The following is a 25,817-nucleotide window of genomic DNA, read 5'->3' as shown; positions in this document are numbered from 1 at the left end:
TTTTCTTCTAGGATTTTTATGGTATTAGGTCTAACATTTAAGTCTCTAATCCATCTTGAATTAATTTTCGTATAAGGAGTAAGGAAAGGATCCAGTTTCAGCTTTCTACTTATGGCTAGCCAATTTTCCCAGCACCATTTATTAAATAGGGAATCCTTTCCCCATTTCTTGTTTCTCTCAGGTTTGTCAAAGATCAGATGGCTGTAGATGTGTGGTATTATTTCTGAGGACTCTGTTCTGTTCCATTGGTCTATATCTCTGTTTTGGTACCAGTACCATGCTGTTTTGGTTACTGTAGCCTTGTAGTATGGTTTGAAGTCAGGTAGCGTGATGCTAAATCCTTGTTCCTAAAATGTTCTTTGAGCCTGCTCATTTGTTTTCTCACTGGTTGCCTCATTAGGGAATTATTTAAAGATTTTACAGATGCTAACATATAAATTTGTATGAAAAGTTTGATTATAAGTTTCTTATGAGTATTAAATGAGGTGATATATAAACTATCTGGAGGTATCTAGAGAATAGTGAGCATTCAATAAATATTATTAGTTCTTTCCTATTATAATTTTAACATCCTACAACTTAGATGCCATAAATTATACCAACATTAACATTTTGTAATTAAAATCATAAAGCCCAATTTTTCTAAAAGTTTTAAAATAATGGCCATTTTCACCAGTTTTCATATATTTTCAGAATCAAGGTAATTGATTGCAATGACTCGTGAAAAATAATACTTTAAGGCCACCACTAGCTAAGACACATGTATAACTGGAGCATTAGTTTTAATTATCTCTGTCTTCACATTTCCTTGTCAGGAGGCTAGTATCTCTCTTTCCCAAGTCAGTCCATCTCTTTAGTTTCTGGGATGGGGACAGGAAGGTGTAACCTTGGAACTGGAAGGACACAATTTATAGGATAATCCCACTGAGGGCAAAAGAGGAAGGTAAACATGTCTGCTCCCTCCCCCTGGTTGTTTGGTGGGGGAAGAGGAGTGTACTAGTTTGTTTTCACACTGCTCATAAAGATATAACTGAGACTGGGTAACTCATAAAGAAAAAGAGGTTGAATGGACTCACAGTTCCACATGGCTGGGGAAGTCTCACAATCGTGGCGGCAGGCAAGAGAGAATGACAGTCAAGTGAAAATGGAAACCCCTTATAAAAACATCAGATCCCGTGAGACTTACTCACTACCACGAGAACAGCATGGGGGAAACTGCCCCCATGATTCAGTTATCATTCACCATGTCCCTCCCACAACATGTGGGGATTATGGGAGTTACAATTCAAGACGAGATTTAGGAGGGGACACAGACAAACCATATAAAGGAGTTACAGAGTTAAGAGTGGGAGGCAGTTGGATGCCTGTGTTGGTATCTGCGGTGCAGGGCTTGAAGCCTAGGCATCAAGAGGGGGCCAGCTGGATGGGTTGGAAGGGACATGGAGACCAGAGGGGCTCCTTTCTAGTTCCTTCTTTGTGGGGAACATTGGGATCAGAGAGGGTCCTAAGCTCATTTCAGAAGCCCCAACATACTTAAATGGGCATGGCTAGAAAAATTGAAGACTGAATTTACTAATCATTCTTTGCTTCCCATTTGTCTCAGGATTAAGGTAAAAGCTAAAGAGCCTATTCTTGAGCCTAGCACAGTCGGTGTAGGGTAGCCTCACAGCAGAGACTTTGGGGCGGTAGACATGAGCCAGGGGCAGAGGACAGATGTGGCAGTGACTCAGAGGAGTCTTCAAAACCCATGAACGCTAAGGGGAGGCCAAGTCATTAGGGCAGATCCTCCAGGGTCCAGAGACACTAAAAAATAATAGACTATGAATGAGTTTATCCACCATAGATGTCAACAACAGATATCAATAGGCTCCCTAGGATCAGAACTGACTGAGGCAAGCCGCAGTGGAGCTCCCTTCACATTGGTCACCATGCACTCCCTCCCAACTCCAGAAAGCCTGTGGCCCCTCCCATGCTTTGGCTGCCATCTTGGAAAGGAGGGCGAAAAAGTAAAGCAATCTCAAACTACAGCAGTTGTCCAAAGAATCGAGTTAAGGTCCCCAAAATAGATAAGATTATCTTGTCTTGCTTTGATTCAGATTAAACTAAGATTTTTTTTCTTCTTTACTAAAGATGTAGACACTTGATGAGAAACTGGTCTGGAGAAATCTAGGAACTACTTTGTCTTTGGACATCCATATTAGAGGATGGGTAAATGTGTAATCTCATTAAGTACTTTTTGAGCTTTTCAACAGTTTTAATCATTATTGGGAAAGAAATCAGAGAAATCTCTAAAGCAACAAAGAATTATTGAGGTTTCTGTTTGTTTGGGGATTTTAAGCTCCAGTACTGTGGTATTTTTTGATAAATCATCAGCCCTAATAGCTTTGTAGTACAGTTATCAAATTAAATAAAAAGGGATGTAAGTAGTCATACAAATTGATCGCCTTTTTAAAAAAATGCCACCAAAGCTTTGAAGGGTGGAGAATAACCCAGTTGAAAATCTACAAGCAATGCTGCCCACACCCCGAATAGACTGGTAAAAAAGCCTTCATCCCGTCAGTCACCGACATCAACCTCATCCAAATCAGATACCTAAAAACCGCACCCGACTTACGTGTCATGCAAAGCATTGCTCTTGGAAAAATGGAAAGGTATGTCGTGATTTCGAACCCGGTCATTTGAAAACTTCATTATAAGGTAAAATACACAGAAGCTTTAGGAAAGGTATAAAAATGTCATGCAAATAGGGTACTGGGCTGGGGAAGAGCTGAGATCAAAAAAAATTTTCTCATAAAGTGTGCCACTATATTTTCATGAACTGAGAGGCAGAGAGATTGTGACAGTGAAGGCACAGGGCCTGAAGCCACACAGCTGGTCTAGAATCCAGCTCTCCCTCTTCCTGACCTTCAGAAAGTCACTCATCCTCTTAGTGAATGTCCAGAATTTCTCATTTGTAAATAGGGACAATATTAGTACTGACTTCACTGGTTGCTGTAAGAACCAAGTGTTAAGATGTATCAAATGCTCAGAAGACTGCCTAGCATGTACTTATGTAAGTTTCAGCTGTCATTATCCTTCTTTTATTAATAATATTTTTAGGCCAGGTGCAGTAGTAATTCCAGCACTTTGGGAGGCCGAGGCGGGTAGACTGCTTGAGCTCAGGAGTTCGAGACCAGCCTGGTCGTCATGGCAAAATCCTGTCTCTACAAAAAATACAAAAAATTAGCTGAGTGTTATGGCATGTGTCTGTGGTCCCAGCTACTTGGGAGGCCGAGGAGGGACGATTGCTTGAGCCCAAGAGACAGAGGTTGCAGTGAGATGAGATCACACCACTGCACTCCAGCCTGGGTGACAGAGTGAGACCCCATCTCAAAAAATAAAACAAAATAAAGAAAAAATAAAGAAGAAAAAGAAGAAGGTGGAGTTGCAACAGGGAAATGCTATATCTGAAACATGGGTCACTATTAATTTTTTAAAATATATAAATAAAAAATAGTATTTTACAATGACACCACAGCTAGTATGTGTGAGTCACAGGTGCCTGTCCTCACAGAGTTCTCAATCTAATAACTGGCATGAATTAGACGGAACATCCTTCAGTGTTTTCCAGCTACCAGATAGATAGGTTGTAATGTGAATATGAATTAATGTTTTAAATCTAAATTGTAACACGTGTTGAGAAAATTGAAAAATACTAGGTTGCCTTCATACTGTCTTCTGAGAAGCCCCAAGGTGTGATCAGTGATTTCTCTAAGGGAAGAGGTGAAAGGAATTAGAGAAAGAGGAGAGAAAGAAAAGATGGGAACGCTTAGTATGTCTTTTCAAAGATCAATGTCTTTTCAAAGATTGGCAATAAGCAAATAAGATGCTGTGCGGAGAAGCTTGCAAATGGCAAGCTCTGTAGCTGTCTAAAGTGCTTGGAAAATTGAGAATCTCAAGCAGGTTAAGAATTATCCTTTTTTAGAAGACGCGGAAAAAGTGGAAAAAATCGTTTTCCTTTTGCTCTTGTTATCAACACAATTAGCAAACCATTTAGAACTTTACCAAACTATTTAGAGCTTAAGAGAAACAAGAAGAAGTTCAAACTGGTCCATCTTTATATTACAACAAACCCTTGAGGTCACATTTATTTATACTTGATGCAACAGCTATGGTTCCTGAAATATATCTTCTGAGAGCTAGAATGTAATATTCTTCCAGAATGATCAAGTAACAGTGGTCTTCTCCTGATTCACTTAAGGAAAAAGATGTAACAAATTTGTGCATAGAATTCTCTCATTTAAATTCTTCTTCCATACATTTTCTTTAGCGTTTGGTGCTTTTGACTGTTCATCTGATAACAAGTGGCAATGCAATTAAATCATTCAATAAGTGAGTGAAAAAGTTGATGAAAAACCTGAAAACTGACCGGGCTCAGCTTGTTCATGTTTGTGGACACATGGCCTATGATTTTACAGAGCACACATGTTATATGGTTCTATTTCTGTGTCCCACTTGTCCACTTGGTATAACTGCACATGCCGGTATTTCATAGGGTCGCACCTCCCATAACTTTCAGGAGCCCAGACATATGAATGAGTCTGAAGCCACGATTGTATATGCTCTTGGTGCTTTAATACAATCTGAGAACCTATGTTTCCATGCCCAAGGGCTCTCCTGCCAATTTTGCAGCCTATTTGAGAAACTGCAGGATGATAAGCAACCATTAGCATCAGCTGTGCTATTTGTGATCCAAAGAGACTCATCCACCGGGAACAGGACCGAGAACATTGTATCCCAGAACATTGCATCCTTGGTCTCAAAATGAACAGCAGCTTGATTTGATTGCAAAGCACAGTGGGAGAATTTGGAAAAGCATATTGTAGCTTGAATTCCATGGGGTCTGTCCACCTTCCTAAAACCCTTTTTAATTATTAGGAAGGCGTTACCGGAGTTGGAGTGATCGTGCAGTATATGGCACGTCAAACAAGAAAGCTTAGCTTCCGCATCTACATGGTGACCTTGGGGAAATTATTAAACCACGCTCAGTGAAATGCAAGGGGAAGCTGATAATGATGCCTGTCCCACACATACTGTACAGGGATTTGGAGGAGGAGAAGGAAATAATTTCTGTACTAAAAATCTCCAGCCTCAACAGCTTGGGACAACAAAACAAGATTATACTTGCTAATTTCCAGAAATTTGCCTGCCTCAAAGAGGCCTCCCAGTTTCTAGGGCGTTTCCCAGGAATCTTCCTCTAAAACTGCATGCTACTGATAACACAAAAGCAGAACCAAGACCAAGCTCAGGCTTTGCCAAGACTTTATGATATTCAAAATAACTTAAGAGTGAGAACCAGCTACCTCAAAGAGCCTGTAAACCCAAACTGACTTTGGGTGTTGTTTGGCTCTCACTTTTTGATTCCAACCAGTCCTCACTTTCTGCCTTCTTCTTAACTCAGACTTACTGAGGGCTGTTAAGTTGCCAATGTGTAACCTATTTCTCAACTTTTCAACACCTTGGTGTGGTGGCTCTGCCTGCAGTCCCAGCACTTTGGGAGGCTGAGGCAGGAGGATCGCTTAAAGCCAGGAGTTTGAGACCAGCCTAGGCAATATAGTGAGACTCTGCCTGTACAAAAAAATTAAAAATGAAAAAATTAACCGTGATTAGTGGTGTGCTCCTGTGGTCCCAGCTACTTAGGAGGCTAAGGTGGGAGGATCACCTTAGCCTGAAAGGTCGAGGCTGCCATGAGACATGATGGTGCCACTGCACTCCAGCCAGGATGACAGAGTGACACTGCCAAAAAAAAGAAAAAAAAAAAGTGTGCACCAGGAAGACAAAATAGAATGCCTTATTCATTTTATTCATTAATGCATGTTGAAATATATCTACATATATACACAGAATTGTAGGCCTGTAACGATTTCTTTTTTTTTTTTTTTTTTTTTTTTCAGATGGAGTCTCGCTCTGTCTCCCAGGCTGGAGTGCAGTGGCTGGATCTTAGCTCACTGCAAGCTCCGCCTCCCAGGTTTATGCCATTCTCCTGCCTCAGCCTCCCGAGTAGCTGGGACTACAGGCACCTGCCACCTCGCCCGGCTAGTTTTTTTGTATTTTTTTAGTAGAGACGGGGTTTCACCATGTTAGCCTGGATGGTCTCGATCTCCTGACCTCGTGATCTGCCCATCTCGACCTCCCAAAGTGCTGGGATTACAGGCTTGAGCCACCGCGCCCGGCCAGCCTGTATCTATTTCTAAGCCATATCCTATACATGATGTGGTTTCAACATTCCAGAAACCTAGGAGAAGTCCACAATCCTGCTTAGCCTTGTCATCAGTTTCTGACCTTGAACAGTCTTTCAAAGAATATAGCCATGAGAAGGTAAACTAGAGCATCTAAAGAAGCCAAAGTTATCTGAATCTCAAGTCTATGGCTAATTTACTTCAAGCCTGATCTTCAGAGAAAGATACGAGAATAAGGAAAGATTTCTAATGTGTTATTCCATTACATTTTATCAGTTTGTACCTTTTTCTCTTGTTTCTCATCTGTCTTACTCACTTGGGTATATAAGCTGTGTGAGAACAGAAAATATAACTATTTTAGGCCAGGCATGGTGGCTCACACCTGTAATGCCAGCACTTTTGGTGGCCAAGGCAGGTCGATCACTTGAGGTCAGGAGTTCAAGACCAGCCTGGCCAACATGGCAAAACCTCATCTCTACTAAAACTACAAAAATTACCTGGGCATCATGGCACACACCTGTAATCCCAGCTACTCAGGGGCTGAGGCAGGAGAACTGCTTGAACTCGGGATATGGAGGTTGCAGTGAGTCGAGATCATGCCACTGCACTCCAGCCTACATGACAAAGTGAGACTCAGTCTTAATTTTTTTAAAAAAAAAAAAAAAAGAAAAAATATAACTATTTTGCTCATTAATCTGTACCCAGAAATTAGGTCTAGCCCATAGTGGGCAGTCAGACAATATTACTAAAATGACTGACTGGTCTGGGGGAGAAGTGAATAGAAAGAAAAATTAGTCCACTGTGTCCCCAGTGTTTGGCTATGTCCCCAGCCAAATCTCATCTTGAATTGTAGTTCCCATAATCCCCACATGTTGTGGGAGGGACGTGGTAGGAGGTAATTTAACCATGGGGTGGTTACCCTAATGATGTTCTTGTGATAGTGAGTTCTCACGAGATCTGATCTTTTGCTCAGCACTTCTGCTTGCTGCCACCATGTGAAGAAGAGCATGTTTGTTTCCCCTTCTGCTATGATTGTAAGTTTCCTGAGGCCTCCTCAGCTGTGCTGAACTGTGAGTCAATTAATCCTCTTTCCTTTATAAATTACCAAGTCTCAAATATGTCTTTATTAGCAGCGTGAGAACAGACTAACACATCCACCTATGGAATAAGAGGGAGATGAGTAAACTAGCTGGGAGGTTAGTGAGCACAAATGCAGGAACCCATTCTGTGACATGTCTACTTGAGTAGCAAGATAATGCTGGGAGGGTGGAGGAAGAAGAACTTGGGCCTGGGGAACGTTCCCACTGATGGCTGGGCACAGTGGCTCACATCTGCAATCCCTGTACTATGGGAGGCTGAGGCAGGAGTATGGACTGAGTATGGACCTGGGGTAGGGAGGCTGGCCAGGAGTTTGAGACCAGCCTGGGCAGCATACAGTGAGACCCTTGTCTCTACAAAAAAAAAAAAAAAATTAAAAATTAGTCAGACATGGTGGCATGCACCTGTAGTCCCAGCTACTTAGGAGACTGAGGCAGGAGGATCCCTTGAGCCCAGGAGGTTGAGGCTGTAGTGAACTAGAGTCACACACCACTACACTCCAACCTGGGGTGAGGCTCTGTCTCAAAAATGCTTTTTTTTTTTTTAATTTTTAAAAAGAGAGAAAATTTGGGCATTTTCTAGGTAAATAGTAAGGAGATAAGCTTAGTGACTTTCCTGCCCTCACAAAACCAGTTAGCAGGCAATGTAGAGAAGAATGCGGACCACCTAAGTCCTGGTTAAGTGCCTTTTTCTCAGAAGCAGGGGCTGCTAAGGAAGAGATGTGAAGGTCAAGGCAGCTCTGAGCTCCTGACAGCCACCCCTCTAGCCTTCTCCTGCCTCCTATAGAGAGATGCTATGGGCTCTTGGTCCAGAGACTCAAATTCAAGGAAAAGAGGAAGGAACATTTGCAGTGTTGATCCCTGAGATGAACAAAGATCAGAGATAAGGGAAGAGGGTCATGGGGGCTGGGTGAGAAGTAATGTGGAGAGGGTGTGATGCTGGCGAGTTGGAAGGGACAGTGGTGGGGGAAGGTTCTGGGCTTCAGGAAAGAGCAACTGTGCCGCGTTGTCAGTGTGGCAGCTGGAGAGTGTGGGAGGACTGTAGGGAGACCACGGAGGGGGAGTTGTAGCAACCACAGAAGCACTGGGAAGCTGTTGCCTGCTATCCAGCAAGGCCATGAGGCCCTGGGCGCTCCAGCCAGTCCCTGATCATGAGTTTGTGGCTTGTTAGGCCCTGGCGGCAATGTCTCATGATCCTGCTGATGTTTCTGCCTTCTCTCCAGCCAACAGCCAGCCCCTCTCAGGGGCTTCTCACTCCACTCCATCAGAAGCATTACCTCAAGCACCCATTTACATGATCTCCTTTTTAATTCCCAAAGTTCAAAATTCTCCACCTCTGTGTCTTCTGCTGCTCTAGCAGTTGCTGCTTACCCTAAAGTCAGCAAATTGCAATGATAAGAACAGAATTTTTCTTATGCTTAAAAAAAAAAACTTAAATAAAGTCTATAAAATATAAGGGTGAGAGAAGGTGGCATTTCCAGGGACTTACATAATAGGTGTCCTATGACAGATTGATCCTCTAATCTATCCTGGAAGCTACAAATTCTACTTGCAAAGTGATTTGTAACCACCTTTGCACACCTGAAGATGACAGTCTGGAAATGCAGCTGAATTTTGTGGTTATCCAGAGGTCACAAATAAGCTGTTTTTGTGCATGCGGCTGTATCCTTTGGCGTTTGCTCTATTTTGTAAACTGTGTCAGTATGATCACTTGTAGCATCTTGGAATTATCTGGCAATATTTTTCAGAGCAACCTCAGAATGCTTTTCACAAATGTATTCCCTTATTCTTTGAGGACTTTCGTTGAGAAGACTCTTAGAGGCTGGAATAAAATAAAAAAATCCATTCTTTTCTTCAAAGTACTTCCTAGTTCCAGGAGATTCTCTTTGCACGTATACAGACTGTCCTTCCCTTCCGGTAGAAGCTACCTCTGTGGTTTCCTCTCTGCACGCACTATTCTGAGCTCATTTCCTCCCGGGACTGTCCCTTCCCGGGACTGCCCTTTCCTGGCTCCTTGGATCTGTCACTCCTTGGCCACACTTCTATTCTTTCCCTTTGCTTGAACAGTATCAGATGGGGAAGATTGGTTTCTTTTATGTTGTTGTTTATTTGTTGATTCAAGGTCTCACTCTGTCACCCAGGCTGGAGTGCAGTGGCACTATCATGGCTCACTACAGCCTCTACCTCCTGGGTTCAAGAGGCCCTCCCACCTCAGCCTCCCAAGCAGCTAGGATCACAGGCATGCACTGCCACGCCTGGCTAATTTTTGTATTTTCTTGTAGAGACGGGGTTTCACTATGCTGCCCAGGCAAACCCCTCAGCTCAAGCGATTTACCCACCTCAGCCTCCCCAAGTGCTAGGATTACAGGTATGAGCCACTGCACCTGGCCCAGATGGGGAAGACTTCATCAAATATTCTCTTCTCTGTTTTTTCTCCTCGACTTCCTGAAAACTAAAACGTGAAAACTGTAAGTCCAAAGTGAAATTCCAGACTAATTTTTCAGAGCTCCCAGTCACTAGGAGACAGCTGCTTCAACATTTTAAATGTATTACCTTATTTCAGAAAAGCAAACATTATAACTTTAAGCAGGAACACCACAGAGTTGCTTGGCATCATTTTAAAAATCTGATTTAAAACTACTTGATGAGCCAAATGTTGTGTTACGTGGACTTAGGTTCTTTCTTTTTTATGCTCAATCCTCAATATTCAGTGAGAATCCATGAAAAGAAGATAAATGAGGACATGTCTTTGAGAAAATACAACATGTAAAGACAGGAAAATGTAAAATATAAAGACTGAGGCGGGACCATATAGAAGGTCAGGAGGACAGACAGAGGATGTGGTTTCCAGGTAGAATTCCTTACTCAACATCACATGCAAATACTAACTCAAAGATCTAAATGATAGAGCTAACTGTATTAGTCCGTTTTCACACTGCTGATAAAGACATACCCAACACTGGGTAATTTATAAAGAAAAAGAGGTTTAATGGACTCACCGTTCCACGTGGCTAGGGAAGTCTCATAATCATAGTGGAAGGCAAAAGGCCTGTCTTACATGGCAGCAGGCAAGAGAGAAAATGAAAGCCAAGCAAAAGGGGTTTAACCTTGTATAATCATCAGCTCTTATGAGACTTATTCACTACCACGAGAACAGTATGGGGGAAACCACTCCCGTAATTCAGTTATCTCCCACCAGGTCCCTCCCACAACACATGGGAATTATGGGAGCTACAATTCAAGATGACATTTGGGTGGGGACACAGCCAAGCCATATCACTAACACTATAAATCTCTTAGAAGAAAACATAAATCTTTCTGAGAGTAAGCAATGCTTTCCAGATATGGCGCCAAAACACATGCAATTAAAGAAAAATAGATAAGTTGGATGTCATCAGAATTAACAGTTTTGTAATTCAAAGGATACCACCAAGAACGTGAAAGGCAACCCAGAGGATGAGAAAAATCTCTTGGACATCTTATTTTTGATAAGGGACAGGTATATAGATTATATAAAGAATTCCTACAACTCAACAGTAAAAACACGAATAACCCAACTTAAGAATGAATAAAAATCTGAATAGACATTTCTTCAAAGAAGTTTTACAAATGGCCAATAGGCACATAAAAGATGCCCAACATCATGAGTCATTAGGGAAATGCAAATCAAAACCTAAACAAGATGTGATTCCACATCTATTAGGATGACTCAAATCAAAAAGCCAAATAATAATGAGTGTAGGCAAGACTGTGGAGAAATCAGAACCCACAAACACTGCTCATGGAAGTGTAAAATAGTGCAGCCACTTTGGAAAACATTGTATAGAGTTCTTCAAATGGTTAAACAGAGTTACCATATGAACTGACAATTTCACTCCTAGGTACGTACCCAAAAAAGATAAAAACACATGTGCATACAAAAACTTGTGAACAAATATATATGGTAGAATTATTCATAGTAGCAAATAAGTAGAAACAACACAAATATTCACCAATGAATAAATGGACAAATAAAACATGGTATAACAATACAATGGAATACTATTTGACAATAAGGAGTGAAGTACTGACACATGCCACACCATGGATAAACCCTGAAAGCATTACGCTAAGTGAAAGAAGCCAGTCACAAGGATCACATATTAGCTCATTTGTGTGAAATATTCACAATAGGTAAATCCATAGAGACAGAGAGTAGGCTGATGGCTGCGTGGGACTGACAGTCTTGACAATAGTGGGGAGAGACTGCTAATGGGTATGGATGGTGAAAAACGTACTAAATTGATTGTAGTCATATTTGCAAAATTCTGGATAGGCTAAAGACTATTGTATTTTATACTTTAAATGGGTCAATTTTAAGATAGGCGAATTATATCTTAATAAAACTGTTATAGAAGAAAGAATAGTGGAATCATCAGGCAAGTTAGAGTTTGCTGCAAAGACTAGGAAGTTAAACATTAAAAACTGCCCATTGAACTTCATGCACAGATCTCAGTGGTGACCTCACTGAGAGCTATTTTGATTGATAAAGTGGTGGGGATGTAGAAGCCAGTTTGGAGTAGAATAAGTAGTTAGTGGGAGGTTTCAAAAAAAAAAGGGTGGAGAAAGCAACAAATTAGGAAACATTTTCATTCAAGAAATTTGGCTGTGAAAAAGAAAAAGAATATTAGCTGGATGAGATAAGAGGTCAATGAGAACAAAAGAAGAGGCCTGAGCATGTTTAATAAATGCGGCTGGGCATGTTGGCTCACACCTGGAATTCCAGCACTTGGGGAGGCCAAGACAAGTAGACTGCTTAAGCCCAGGGGTTCGAGACCAACCTGAGCAACATGGCGAGTAAAACAATAAAAAAAAAACGTAAATAATGAATGCTGCAGATTGAGGGAGCAAGTTGATCAGAGAAATGTAACAGCATTATTAAGCAATATGAGGGACATGTTTTAAGAAGCATGAATTTTAATGATACTTAATTTGCCATTTGTTCCAACCTTCTCCAGCATGGCTCAGCCGCCCATATATAGGTGAGAGTGCAGAGGGAGTAAAAGTCTTACAAGATAAATGGCATAAAAGAAAGTCATGGAATTTATTTACACGATTGTTATGAGAAGAGGGGAAGGGGAAAGAAAGAAAAAAAAACTGCTAGACTGTGAGAGAATAAAGTTCTCAGTGGATTCTGAGATAAATGTTCTCTCACTCCATAGCATTTATCATTTATTTATTTACTTTTAATTTTTTTTTTTTTAAGAAAACATGATCTCGCCATTTTGTTCAGGCTGGTTTCAAACTTCTGAGCTCAGGCAATCTGCTGCCTTAGCCTCCCAAAGTGCTGGAATTCCAGGTGTGAGCCAGACTGGGAGACAATAAAGTTCTCAGTGGATTCAAGTGGAGGAGATTGAAAAAGAGTCATTGCAGGAGTAGTTGAACAAGTAGGCTAGAAGAAGAGGGGACTGAAATGCGAAGTAGAATGCTTAAAATTAATGACTGTAGAGGTGGAGCAGTTTCAGATGATAGAGAGCACATGTCACTGAGTTGGGGTGGGTGACTGCACAAAAGGGGAATCCACTGGAAATTTAAATGATTAGGAGTAGGAACTTGTAATGTTGGAAGGGCCATTCACATGTTGGATTCACTCAGGATAGCTGTGGTGTTTGGATGGAAAAGAATGACTGCAAATCAATGGGCAGAGTCTCAGGTGACTGACAGAGAGTAGGGGTTGGTGCATGACAGTGACTGAGGAAGCGAGGGTGGTAGAGTAAACCGTCATGAGCTCCAAAGTGGCAGGAATTTTTTTGTTTGCTTTCTTACTAAACAGAGTGGTCAAGGAGAAGAAATCAACAGGAAATGTAATCTACCTCCAGAACTCAGGATCTCAGGTAGCCTTAAGGATATCAAAAACAACCAAATATGGATTGGCAGAAGCATCTTCACCGCCATCTTCAGATATAACTAATGCAGCTGTTGAATTTGGCTCAATATCCACCTATAGTTAGCACATTGCCCATTACAGATTTTTGCTGCCTTTTCTTGACTCCTTTTCATTTTTACATCTACCTATTCCCTACAAAAATTACAACTATAGTGTTGTAAAGACAGATAATCAGCATTTTTGTTTTCTTGTGTATGTTGTCCAGATAGTACAGTTATGAATGGATTTGATGTGCTGGATAATGGTCCACTAGGTCTAAAAATGAAAGTCTAGACCCTTAGTCAAAAATAACTTGGATCTATGTGGTACTTTCTAAGAAAAGAGGAATTATAAGAAAAAGAATATTGCTTTAATGTGCTGTGTGTAAGTAAATTTTTTTCTTAACCTATTCTGTCCACTATTTACTACTTAGCTGCATTCCTAAAACATAAATTTCATAAGGGCAGGGGTCTTTGTCCATTTTGCTCATTCATGTGTTAGGAATACTAAAAAGAGTGTCTAACAGGGTAGTCACATAATAAATAGCTGTTGCATGAACAAATGAGCTCTTATCAGCCAGTATTTTGTTGAGTTCCTAACATTAGCAGTACACTGGCACAGTCCCGAGTGAATTTAAAGACAGAATTTTCACAAATAGAAGCATGTTAGAAGAATCACGTAACAATGAGACAATCTATATTCTATGAAAGCAGAACACAACCTACCAGAGGGAATGAGAAAAAGGTAGGGGTGGAACCCAGCCCAGGGATCTTTTGCCAAGAGGAGAAAAATAAATAAATAAAGGCCAGAGAAGAAAATGCAGCAGGTGCGCACAGATTTGATACCTGGTCGACCGCAGTAGTTCCCAAAGTGCCACATTCCAATAGGCTTTTGGAGAATCGTGGTCAAATACATCTGTGAAATGATCAGCTAAACAAAGTTTAAAACGTCCCTTTTTACTACACCACGTTTTGACCCTTTGCCAAAGGGTTTTGTAACTTTCCAACAGGGGTCTTTGATGACAGAATTATATGTTCATATGTATGTGTGTGTATAATTTTTTTTTTTTTTTTGAGATGGAGTCTTGCTCTGTCACCCAGGTTGGAGTGCAGTGGCACAATCTTGGGTCACTGCAACTTCCACCTCCCAGGTTCAAGCAATTCTCCTGCCTCAGCCTCCCATGTAGCTGGGATTACAGGCATGCACCATCATACCTGGCTAATTTTTTTTTTAAGTAAATACAAGGTTTAACCATGTTGGCCAGGCTGGTCTTGAACTCCTGACCTCAAGTGATCCGCCGACGTCAGCCTCCCAAAGCGCTGGGATTACAGGCGTGAGGCACCGCGCCCAGCCGATGTGTATAGAATTTCAATGGACATGTCTAACATGAAACATATCATGGAAAAAATGTTAATCCAAACACAGCATTGTAATAGGGTGCTCTGAGGCTAGACCTCAGCTGCACTGAACGACTGGCAGCTCTGAAGCTGGAAGATGTCTCTGGGTCACTTTCTTCTGGGTCATCTTGACTGACAAGTGCATGTGAAAATGCTTAAGTGTCTACTCCCATTGATCTCAGAGCAGAAGAATGACACAAGATTCAAGCAGGTTTGTCAAGGATTTCAATTATTATGGGCCGGTGCTTCTCTGCAAAAATTATATTCATGAATGTTTTGGGATTCCTCCAGGAGAACCTAGCTACGGGGAGTTGCAGGGATGTGGGAATTCCAAGAAAGAAGACATGATATAGAGAATTCTGGAGGAGATAAGCGGACCCTAGCAAAATGGCCATGGATTAGGGTTATGAAGAAAAATAACCGATAACAAGCCTAAGCAATAGGAGAGGCCAAGGAATTTTAAGATCAGAAAATTTTAATTCTAAGAGCAGATATCAAGTTGTAAATTTTACTCTCTTTGCGGTAATTTCTAGAAAAGAGTACCTCTTCTTAGTTAAGTTTGTGAAAGATGACAGCTTTGAGATACCCACGGCTGATAATCTTAGAAAGAAAACCAGCTGATAGATGAAAAACCTGGTTCCTCCCAACCATCACACTTGTAACACTAACTTGCCTGTGTAATTGAGGTGATGTAATGAAGGGAAATCTAAGGGTACTCTGAATCACCCCCAAAACCACAGGCCGATTTTCTCTAGGAACTTCTCTTGCACTGTTAGCTAGATTCTTCTGTAAGGATTAAGTGAATATAAACACCTATATGGCACTAAAGCATAAGTAATCTGTCAACAATTTAGGCAAACAATGAGATACAGTGCACGGTACTCTGGGCAGAACTACTCATGATTAAGAGAGAGTGTACCTGAAAAAAATTTACACCAATACCAGCTAATGCAATAGGTTGCAAAAATGTGTTAAATTTCTCATCCCAACCTCAAAGAAATAACTGAAAATAAACAGGAAATTCAAAAGAAAAGGTGGTATTAAAATTCAGAGAACAAAATTATTTATCACTTGTAGTTGACCTTTTAAAATTTTTTTTTTTTTTAGTTTTGTAGAGAAAGGATCTTGCTGTGTTGCCCAACCTGGTCTCAACCCCCTGGCCTCAAGTGATCCTTCTGCCTCAGCCTCCTGAGTCCCTAGGGCTACAAGCATGAACCACTGCATCTGTCTCATGCACTAACCTTTCTTAGTGCAGAGATTTTCTTTGTTGATTGCTGTATATACCATCACCCGTATTAACACCTGCCCAAAGTAGGTGATCAATAATTATTAGTTGAATGAATGAATGAAGGTGAAATTATTACTGAGCATCTGCTACATATTAGGAGCTGCATAAATCACAGTGCCTATGGAAAGGTTGCTATTATCCCTGTTTTGCAGATGAGGAAACGTGACTTACAGAAGTAACTTTCCTAAATTCAAAACCTGGTAGGTGGCAAAGACAAATCCAGAATCCAGGTATGACCTAAATGCTTATGCTCTTTCCACCTCATTCCTATCAGACCCAATGTTTTTTTCTATAATAAATATTTTAATGTGTCCTTTACTGTCGTGACATCAATTCAGAGAACATATCTTTGCATACATAAGTTCTGAAAAATCAATGCAGTGTCCTTACTGTAAAATAAAACATAAAAGGAATGTAACTTAAGACAATGAATACTCAGGTATGATCACAGCAGAAGACAATGAAACAGATCCTCGCCCTCATCCATAGAATCTTCCTGACTGTAGATCTGAAATGCAGAATGATAGAAGTGATAGGTATTGGGTATTCAAACACCTGAGTGCACTGCCGTTGACTTGGTAACATTCCAAACAAAACAATATGCAATTTTCTTCATGTATGCTGTAGTTGAACTTCTGGAAAAGTCATTGTATATTAAAACAAAGTAAAAATACTGGACACAGAATACTACTTAAAAAAAAAAATACAGTAAGGTCTCACCATGTGGGCCAGGTTGGTCTTGAACTCCTGGACTCAAGCGATCCTTCCACCTTGGCCTCCCAAAGTGCTGGGATTACAGGCGTGAGCCACTACGTGCCTGGCCACAGAATATTTCTTTGTTGAACAGAACTAGCTCCTACCCACTCAATGCCAGAAGTGCCTGCTAGTCTGGTGAACAAAAAAATCTTCACACATTTTTACAATTCCACGGAGGAGACAGTGCCACCTTCTGCCTCACTGGTCTTCAAGAGCAATGAGAGGCCAAAGGAAGAGACTAAATACTTCTATTTGTACAAACTTACAAAGCACATGAGAAACTGTATAATATGTCTATAATGCGTAATGACCAAGCCATGATGTTTAGGGTGTCCAACACCCGGGACAATACATTTTTCTTAAGCATAGTCATCCTACTCTGCTATTGAACAGTGACTTTATTCCTTCTATCTTACTGTATGTTTGTACCCTTAACCAGCTTCTCTTCATCCTCCACCTCCTCCCCACTCACCTCTCTCAGCCTCTCTTTCCACTCTCTACCTCCAGGTGATCAAATTCATTAGCTGCCACATATAATTGAGAACAGGCAATATTTGTCTTTCCGCACCTGGTTGATTTAACTTAAAATAATGACCTCCAATTCCATCTATGTCGCTGCAAATGATATGATTTCATTCTTGTTTTATGGCTGAATACTCCGTTGTGTATGTATGTGAATACTATTACATATATTACATATATGTATACATACATATATACACACATATATGTCACATTTTCTTTATCAGTTCATCCATTCATGAACACTTAGATTGATTCTGTATCTTGTCTATTGTGAATAGTGCTGCAATAAACATGTGAGGATGGGTATCCTTTGACACATTGATTTCTTTTCTTTTGTGTAGATAGCCAATAATGGAATTGCTGGATGGAACGGTGATTCAACTTTTAGTTTTCTGAGAAAGTTTCAGACTGTTTTCCCTTTGTGGCTGGACTCATTGTATATACGAGTTCCCTTTTCTCTGCAAAAAGGAAGAGACTTTAATTCAAACTGCTCATCTGGGGTTGAGAGATCAGCAAAGGCTCCATAGTGAAGGCAAAATATAAGCTGAAGCTTGTAAACTCGGGAGGGTATCTCCAGGCCAGAAAGCTTAGAGCACTTTCAGACAGACCTCCTCACATACCCAATCCTGCTGATGGAGAACTGGAATACAGTAGAAAGTTTCAGGACATGTCCTATTGGTGTGGGGGAAATGTAATTAATGACGTGAATAGATTGTAATGACCTCAGCAGGAACTAGGGAAGCCACGTACTTACCTCAGGGCTCCATAAGGATTTTAGCAAGTGTATCCGACAAAACTGGGTCATTTGTGGTGGCGGTGGTGGTTGTTCTAAGCCTCCTTGTGAGCCTATTCTGTGATACGGTTCCTTGGTAACATTTTGAGCACCGGGTGGATTAGGCTAGAGATTCAGAAGAAAAATGATGCTAACAGTGTGGTCTGTGTTTTTTCTGTAGGAGCTAGACTGTGTGCCTCTGACATTTCTGGATCACATTTTTGGTTGGCTGATACCTTGGGCGATCTTAATCACGATGCTATGCTTAATAAATGTCTCTGTTTGATTTGAAGTCTCATCTCCTCTATTGAATCAACATAGCCCTGCATTTGTGCCTGCATGTGTCGGTGATGCTGTTCAAGCATCTGTCCAAATTAGTGCACTTAGCTTCATTTCCTTCCTTGGGGGAATCCTGTAATTTTTCTTACTATAGAGTTTATTAAGAGGCCTTAATTGTTTATATTCCCTGTTGCGAATGAGTCCCTTGGAGCTGTTAACAAATGACTCATAATAAGGTTGACTAGATGATCTCTAAACTTCCCTCCCAGTTCCAACATTCTATGATTTTATAAGTGGAACATTAATTTCTCTCATTTGTAGACAACTTAAATGTCACAGGCAGATATTGAGAACATAAAGTAGATCTTGGTGAACCATCACATACTTGTACATGCTGAATACAAGACAGAGTGGGAAGAGTGTTTAGGGACAAAGAAATTGTTCCAGGGCTTATGGTGATTAGACTTGGGTGGAACTTGAAAAGATTCTACAAAGTAGGTTTATCTTTTTAAGTGTTTGGTCCAGGGAAGAATGTCATGTATTGGAAAAGAGGCTTTAAAAAGTTCTTTTGGAAAAGCGAGATGAGGCTGAGGGCAGTGGCTCACACCTGTAATCCCAGCATTTTGGGAGGCTGAGGTGGGCGGATCACTTGAGTCCAGGAGTTCGAGACCAGCCTGGGCAACATGGTGAAACTCTATCTCTAAAAAATATATAAAAATTAGGCTGGGCACGGTGACTCACTCCTATAATCCTAGCACTTTGGGAGGCTGAAGTGGGTGGATCACGAGGTCAAGAGATGGAGACCATCTGGCCAACATGGTGAAATCCCATCTCTACTAAAAATACAAAAATTTTGTAATTTTGTACAATACAAAATGTGTGGTGGCATGCGCCTGTAGTCCCAACTACTCAGGAGACTGAGGCAGGAAAATCACTTGAACCCAGGAGGCAGAGGTTGCAGTGAACCTAGATCATGCCACCGCAATCCAGAGCAAGACTCCATGTCAAAAAAAAAAAATTTATATCTATCTATATATATACACATACACACATATATATACATATACATATATATAAATTAGCCAGGTATGCTGGTGCATACCTGTAGTTCCAGCTACTTGAGAGGCTGAGGTGGGAGGATCGCTCGAGTCTGGGAGGCAGAGGTTGCAGTGAGCTGAGATCGTGCCATTGCACTCTAGCCTAGGTGACAGATCAAAACCTCATTTCAAAAAAAAAAAAAAAAAGGCGGGATGATACAGAGAAGGAAAAGAAAGTACGAGTAGTAGACATTGACAATTATCTTCTATAAGTAAGACTTCTGGGGAGTCTAGGTAATTTTAAGCTTAAAAAAAAAAAAAAAAAGAACCCGAGATTGTTTTCAAGGCCCTCACAGTAAGCTAGCTGCCAGTAAGTCCATCATAGACCCTAAGACCGCCATCTTGGGGTCTGAAGAAGATGATCTATGAAAGAGGGTGCATGTTTGAAGCAACACACCATAGTTTCACAATATTGCCATTTTCTATTTTTATGAAACATATATTCTGACCTGTTACTTTGAGTTTTGTTATTGAAATATAAAACTATGTGTACCTTTTTGTCTTATAAAAATATATGTCACCATTTTCACAGGTCTACCCTCATTTCTCTCTCTCTTTTTTTTTTTTTTTTTTTTTTAGCAAATTCTCCCAGATCCTGATACTTCATTTCTGAGGACTCCATCTTTACCAAATCTTTCAATCCAAAGCAAATGAATACTGAAAATTCATGTATCCAAAGCAAATGAATACTGAAAATTCATCTCGAGATGATCTCTAAATGTAATTAAACAGAGATAATGTAATTAAAATTAGAGTCCTCTTCTCTAGCTCATCTTCACCAATCTGTACTGGATTTCTCTATCTTCTTCATTTCTGGCTTCACTTCCAATTTCTTCTTTCCTACATTCATCTTCAGTCCTGTCTGTTTCTATTTCATTTCTCTAAATGAACATTGGTCCATTCTGTTTCATGCTTTTTCATTCACCTCAGAAAATCTCCTTTTCCATTCATGTTCAGTTCGAGGAGGTTTGCATCATTGCCTGTCTCACCGCACTTCCATTTCAGGACCAGCCACATCTCTTCAGTGTTCTTTTGTGCCACATAACTTTACTCAGGGAGTTGTTTTTTATTACTTCAATTTATTCTATTATTTTCAGTAACCCCTCTCTCTTATCCTTTTCCCTCACAGATACACAGACACACACATCACAACCCAACCGCCACTGCCACCACACTCCTCATTGCCAGTCCCTTTGTCTCTCAATTCCATTTGTTATCCCAAAATAGAATATGTAAATCCCTCATTCTTACTCCAATTTCACTTTTATCTCTCCTCCTGCCTCGTAATTCAACTCCCTAACTCTTACATATCCATCTATTCTCCCCCTTTTCTCCTGTCAGGAGATCATTTCAGTAATGTTTATGAGAACAGATTGCTTATTTACCACTTCAGTGAAAACAAAACCCCCCAAACCACAATTCAAATGTTAGGACAGAAAACTGACTAAAGTGTTCTTATTCATTTAGCAAACATGCGCTGAGTGGTGTACTGAACTAGCTCCGCTTTTTGGAAAGAGAATTATCAGACATGACAATGACCCTCAAGGAACATTCTCCTTCTTTAAAAATCATAAAATCACAGACTAAATGTGATCGCTCTAGAATGTCTGAAATGGAGGAGCTGACAAGAGGTCTAAGATTTATATCTAATATGTTCTATGAAGGTCAAAATATTTCTAACAGAGGAGGCATCCTATAGCAAATGGGAGTTTTCATTAAAGATGCAAATATATATCCCACAATGAAGTCACTGAAGATAGAAAAGAAATGAAGTGAGGGCAGTGAGGTGGCTCATGCCTGTAAACCCAGCACTTTGGGAGACCAAGGCAAGAGGATCGCTTCAGCCCAGGAGTTCAAGGCCAGCCTGGGCAATATAGGGAGACTCTGCCTCTATTTTTAAAAAAGGAGGGGAGGGGAGAAGAGGGGTATGGGAGGTGGGGGAGGAGAGGTAGGAAGAGGAGGAGAGGAGGAGGGGGAGGAGAGGAGAAGGGGGAGGAGATGAGGAGGGGAGGAGGGGGAGGAGGGGGAGCAGGGGAGGAAGGGGAAGAGGGGGAGGGAGAGGGATGAGAAGGGAAAGTGAGGCAAGGAAAGGGAATGAAAGAATGCGGAAGAGGGGAAGGAGGAAAGGGGAGAAAAGGGAAGGGAAAGTGATGGAAGGAAAGGAGGGGAACAGGAGGGGAAGGAAAGGAAGGGGAAAGAAAGGGAAGGGAAGGAGAGGAAGGAGAAGGGGAAGAATGGGAAGGAAAGGAAGGGAAAGGAAAGGGAAGGAAAGGGGAAGGGGAAGGATAGGAAGGGAAGGGGGAAGAATCTAGGTAGGATGCTATGGATGGATAATGTAGCTTTTAGGAAAAGAAACAAACAAGCAAAAAAAAAAAAAAACCCTACAACTATACCTGAGTACTTTAGAATACAGAGCAACACACCCAAAATATCCTGATAATGAGTACTGGGACTTTGGACAACAAAATAGAAGGCTCAGTAATTATAGATGAGGAGGCTTTCAGTAACCCTATTTGCTGGAGCCAGAGCAGCTAGTTTCTATCTCTTCAATGCTAATCCTCCCAAGCCTCAGAGGCTGTTCCAAAAAGAAAGTATATTCACCATGATTAGCTTCTAGGGAGCCACTGTGACCGTGGGCTCTCAGAACTGAAAATAACTCAGCATTACACCTTTCCTTCTTCCTACGTGACAACCCATGCACAAACTGAAGTTTTATTCGTGAACTAGTTTCTGGAGAAGAAGCTGACATAATTACTCACAGATTATTCACAGGATAAAACTTCTCGGCGCTTCAAAAGGATTCTTGATACACTCATTCGTTTGAACATAGTTACTCTTCATACCTGGCATGGAAATCTGGCAAACTGAAAACTGGCTGTAAAAAGGATATTTCCAGTGAAACACAGAGCAAACCCTGCAGAGACTAACTTTCCTTCCCCAGAATTCCCGTGGCTCTGGATCTCACCCAGTTAACTTTTGTTGCTGGTACTGAAAATTTACCTCACCAAACTATCAACTGTAAGTTTCTACAGGAAGATTCTTGCAGTGTAAAGGGATCAGCGAGCAGAAGTATTCATCTGTTTACATTCTTCCATTGCAATTGACAAAATAAGAAAAAAAAAATGGACTCTATAAAAGAATCTGCAATAGCAAAAAATTAGAACATTGCACTAAGTGAAAAGAAAAAACACACTGTGTTAGATCATTCTCACACTGCTATAAAGACATACCCAAGACTGGGTAATTTATAAAGGAAAGAGGATTAATTGACTCACAGTTCTGCATGGCTGGGGAAGCCTCAGGAAACTTACAATCACGACAGAAGGTGAAGGGGAAGCAAGGCACCTTTTTCACAAGAGATCAAGGAGGAGAATGAATACAGGAGGAACTACCAAAACACTTCAAAACCTTCAGAGCTCATGAGAACTCAGTATCTTGAGAACAGCATGGGGGAAACCGCCCCCATGATCCAATTCCCTCCTCCTGATCTCTCCCTTGACATGTGGGGATTATGGGGGTTGTAATTCAAGATGAGATTTGCAGGGGGGCACAAAGCCTACCCATATCACAAACATTTAAAATAGATTTGTGGGACTGGTTCAGTGGCTCACATCTGCAATCCCAGCACTTTAGGAGGCTGAGGCAGGACGATTTCTTCAGGCAAGCAGTTTGAGACCAACCTGGACAACATAGCAAGACCCCACCTCTGCAAGAAAAGAGAATATTTGTGATAGAAAATAGAAGGAAACAGCATTCAGGGTGTCCCTCTGAAAATAAAGCAAGGCCCTGACTATAAAATAAGACATAAAATTATGCAATGATAAGACAACTCAGTGATAAGGAGAAGGGTTGAAATGGTCATGAAACAGGTAGAAATTTTTAAAAAGCAGAATGAGACAAGCCTGTGATGTGAATGACAAGCTTGAGTCAGTAGGCTGAAATACAGCAAAAAGAACACTGAACTTATGCTTGAGTCAATATCATGCTTTTAATTATGATAGCCTTAGAACAAGCTTTAATATCTGATTGAGTTATTCACCTTTTAGTCTTTTTTTCAAATGTTCAAACATAATTCCACACTTTCTTCCTTTCAATAAAATTTTTCCAGATCTAACAAATAAAATGCCACTGTAAATGTATGCAAACAAAATATATATTAATTTGATGAGAATGTCTATTTTTACTTGCATGGAGTCAACAAATTATGTGTTCTCATTTATTTAAGGCTGATGTCTTGTTCATCGACTAAGGTACTACCGGTTCTACATGTTTTTATTAAATATATTCCCATATACTGTCACTGTTCACCTCTTATTTGGAACTCCAAACCTACACTCTCTTAAAGGTGAAACACTAGGGTTACTTTTGTTAAAGTCAAAATGGCCCCATCACCTTTATAGTTAACATTGCTTTATAAATGTTCTGCAATAAACTAAGACTCTTAAAAAGCAATGTAAGTATAAATATTTAAAATAAGGAAATGACGTCTTAATGATGAGCAGATGCTTGGAATTCTACCTTCAAGAAAATCAACTCAACTTATGATAAGTAAGCTAAGAGTTTTGTAAGATGGTAAGTTACAGTAAGATTAAATAAAATTATGGCTGTAAAGTACCTGGACCAAATTGCAATGCTTCACTGTTTGTTAGGTTTTAGTGTTATTTCCTTAGCTATTCAAGCATATACTAGTGCACATTTGGGAGAGCATTTCCATGTGGCTGGAAGAGGAATTGATGGGCCATGGGCCATGGGCCATGCACATTTTCAACTCCACCAGATCCTGCCAAATGGCTCACCAATTTGCACCCCAATGAGTACTACGGTGTATACACACTCATGTGTCACTTAAAATGAGGACACGTTCAGAGAAATGTGTCATTTGATTATTTCGTCATTGTTTAAGCATCATAGGGCTTGCTTAAACAAATCTAGATGGTATGGCCTGCTGCAGACCTTAGGCTATATGGTATCATCTATTCCTTTTGCTCCTAAGGCTACAAACCTGTACCGATGTGAATGTAATGAACACTGTAGGCAACTGTAACACAGTGGTAAGTATTTGTGTATCTAAACATATCTAAGGTACAGTGCAAGGTACAGTAAAAAATATAGAATACAAGAAAAAACTAAGACTGGAAGTTGCTCTGGGTGAGTGAGTGAGTGCTGAGTGAATGGGAAGGCCTAGGACATCACTATACACTACTATAAACTTTATAGACACTGTACGCTTTTGCTACACTCTAGTTTAAAAACAGTTCTTTCCTCAATAATGAATTCAGCTCAGCTTACTGTAACTTTTTTACCTTATAAGCTTTTAAATTTTTTTAACTTTTTGACTCATAATAATAGCATAAAACATAAACACTGTACCGCTATACAAAAACTTTTTTCTTTATATTCTTATAAGCTTTTTTCCATTTTACCTTTTTGTTTTACTTTTTACCTTGAAACTTTTTTGTTAAAAACTAAGACACAAACACACCTATTAGCCTAGTCCTACACAGCGCTGGGATCATCAATGTCACTGTTTTCCACCTCCGCATCTAATCTCACTGGGAGGTCTTCAGGGGCAGTAACACACACGGAGCTGTCATCTCCTATGATAACAATGCCCTCTTCTAGAATACCTCCTGGAGGACCCGCCTGAGGCTATTTCACAGTTAGCTTTTTTATACATATAAGTAGAAGGAGTACACTCTAAAATAACAATAAAAAGTATAGTAAATACATAAACCGGTAATATAGTCTTTTATTATCAAGTAGTATGTACATAATTGTATGTGCTAGATTTTTATACTATTAGCAATGCAAGTCTGTTTACACCAGCGCCATTGCAAACACATGAGTAATGCATTGTGCTACAATGTCACTAGGTGACAGGAATTTTTCAGTTCCATTATAATCTTTTTTTAATTTTTTATTATTATTTTTTTAACAGAGTTTCACTCTTTCTGCCCAGGCTGGAGTGCCATGGCATGATCTCGGCTCACTGCAACTTCCACTTCCTGGGTTCAAGTGATTCTCCTGCCTCAGCCTCCTGAGTAGCTGGGATTACAGGTGCACACCATCACACCCAGCTAATTTTTTGTATTTTTAGTAGAGACCGGGTTTTACCATGTTGGCCGGGCTGGTCTTGAACTCCTGACCTCAGTTATCCACCTGCCTCAGCCTCTCAGAGTGCTGAGATTAGAGGCTTGAGCCACTGCACCCAGCCTCCATTATAATCTTGTTGGACCACTGTTGTATATGTTGTACATGTGACCTATCATTGATCAAAACATAGAGTGCCACAGGACTGTGTATGTTAAATAAATCACTTTACACATTAATTTTCAAGATCATATCACTCCAAAAAACGAGACAAACCTTTTTCTTGACAGCAGTTAAAAATCTATAGAATTCTCTATTTAAACAAAACTTTTGAACAGAGAAAATTATATTAACTGATTTTTTTTCTGCCAGAGATGAAAATTTACCTGTGTC

General features: G+C 40.4%; 1 long non-coding RNA gene across 1 annotated transcript; it reads left to right on the top strand.

Annotated features, from left to right (window-relative positions):
- The first annotated feature begins 1,901 nt into the window (after positions 1 to 1,901).
- Positions 1,902 to 20,083, top strand: LOC139356118 (uncharacterized). The gene is made up of 3 exons (XR_011607512.1): positions 1,902 to 2,651; positions 16,058 to 16,135; positions 19,914 to 20,083. It is a non-coding gene; the product is annotated as an uncharacterized lncRNA (long non-coding RNA).
- The last annotated feature ends 5,734 nt before the right edge of the window (positions 20,084 to 25,817 follow it).

The sequence above is a fragment of the Macaca nemestrina genome, chromosome 9, assembly GCF_043159975.1.
Source record: "Macaca nemestrina isolate mMacNem1 chromosome 9, mMacNem.hap1, whole genome shotgun sequence".
NCBI lineage: Eukaryota > Metazoa > Chordata > Mammalia > Primates > Cercopithecidae > Macaca > Macaca nemestrina.
This window is presented reverse-complemented; position numbering and strand designations above follow the sequence as displayed.